This window comes from Corapipo altera, unplaced genomic scaffold, assembly GCF_003945725.1.
Source record: "Corapipo altera isolate COAL_440 unplaced genomic scaffold, ASM394572v1 53633, whole genome shotgun sequence".
Taxonomy (NCBI): domain Eukaryota; kingdom Metazoa; phylum Chordata; class Aves; order Passeriformes; family Pipridae; genus Corapipo; species Corapipo altera.
Genome location: NW_020890079.1, coordinates 1 through 1,806, shown reverse-complemented (window position 1 = coordinate 1,806; position 1,806 = coordinate 1). Strand labels below are relative to the sequence as shown.

At 67.7% G+C, this 1,806-nt stretch overlaps 1 long non-coding RNA gene across 1 annotated transcript; it reads left to right on the top strand.

The window, feature by feature from the left end:
- The first annotated feature begins 485 nt into the window (after positions 1-485).
- LOC113942347 lies at positions 486-1,806 on the top strand. The gene is made up of 3 exons (XR_003525898.1): positions 486-562; positions 901-999; positions 1,732-1,806. It is a non-coding gene; the product is annotated as an uncharacterized LOC113942347 (long non-coding RNA).

Below are 1,806 nucleotides of genomic sequence, written 5' to 3'. Positions count from 1 at the left end.
GATGGAGGGAGGGGTTGGGGGGGCGATGGGGACGGGGTTTGGGGAGACGAGGAGGGGAGGTGGTTTGGGGGGTGACCAGGAGGTGATGGGAGCAGGGGTGTGGGTTTGGGGGGATGAGGAGGGGAGGGGGCTTAGGGGTGGTGAGGTGGTGGGAGGGGGTTTGAGGGGCGACCAGGAGGTGAGGGGAGTGGGTGTGGGGGTTTGGGGGGAATGAGGAGGTGAAGGGAGGGGGCTTGGAAGGATGGAGAGGTGAGGGGAGGAGGTTTGGGGGGTGATGGGGTGAGGAGAGGGGGCTTAGGAGATGATGAGGATGTGAGGGGAGAGGGCTTGGGGGGGCTACCAGGAGGTGAGGAGAGGGGATTTAGGGAGGTGATGAAGAGGTGAGTGGCACAGGGGGTGGGTTTGGGGGATGATCAGGAGTTGAGGGGCGTAGGTTTCAGGGGTCTCTGAGCACTCAGCCGACCACCCACACCCCTGCTCTTCCCTCCCAGTTCGAGCGCTGCAGCCACTTCTTCCAGATGAAAAACATCTCCTTCTGCGGGTGCCACCCCCGGAACAGCTGGTGAGCCCCCCAGCCCCCCATGGGCATCACAAGGGACCCCCATCCCCTGCCAGGGGCACCCACAGGCCACACCCGGACCCCCTGCCCACTCCTGGTCCCGCTGTGGCTGCCCCGGGGGCCTTGGTGGGTGTCTCCCTGCCCAGGGCAGGGTAGGGGTGCCCCCCTCACCCTGTGCCCCCCTCACCCTGTTCCCCCTCACCCTGTGCCCCCCTCGCCCTGTACCCCCTCGCCCTGTACCCCCTCACCCTGTTCCCCCTCACCCTGTTCCCCCTCACCCTGTTCCCCCCTCGCCCTGTTCCCCCTCACCCTGTTCCCCCCTCGCCCTGTGCCCCCCACAGCTACTTCGGGTTCATCACCAAGCACCCGGTGCTGAGCCGCTTCGCCTGCCACGTGTTCGTGTCCCAGGAGTCCATGAGACACGTGGCCGAGTGTGTCGGGTACGGAGGGGACGGGGACGGGGGACACGGGGGGGTGGGACCGTGGGATTGGGTGCAGGGCAGGTGGGGAGGTTGGGACTGGGGGTCTGGGTGCCAGGGGCTTAGGGGTGCAGGCAGTCTGGGGGTACTGAGGGTCTGGGGATGCTGGGTGCAGGGGGTCTGGGGGTGCAGGGGGTCTGGGCACCAGGGCACTGAGTGCTGGGGGACTGGCAGTACCAGAGGTGAGGGTGCAGTGGAGCTGGGTGCTGGGGGACTGGGTGCAGGACGACTGGGTGCTGGGGGGCTGGCAGAGGGCTGGGTGGCTGGGGCTGGGGGTGCTGGGGTATGGGTGAGGGGGCAGGGGTCTGTGGGTCTGGCAGGGCGGGGGGTACAGGTGTGAGGGGGCAGGGGTTTAGGGGGTTGGCAGTGCTGGGGCTGGGGGTGCAGAGGGGCTGGGGGTGCTGGATGTCTGGGTGCAGGGGGCTGGCTGTGCTGGGAGCCTGGGTGCCAGGGGACTGGGACTGTCAGGGCTGGGGTGTGGGTACAGGGCATCTGGATCCTGGAGAGGGGACTGTGCCAGCTCTGGGGGGTGCTGGGGGGCTGACACTGCTACAGGTAGGGGTGCAGTGGAGCTGTGGGTGCTGGGGGGGGTCTGGGTGCTGGGGTGTGGCTGTGCCAGGTTTGGGGGTGCGGGGGATTCAGGGGATTGGGGTCCCAACCCTGAACCCCCCCCCGTTGTGCCCGTCCCCGCAGCCGAGCATTTCAGGAATATTACCAGGAGCACCTGGAATACGCCTGCCCCACAGAGGACATCTACCTGGAGTAGGG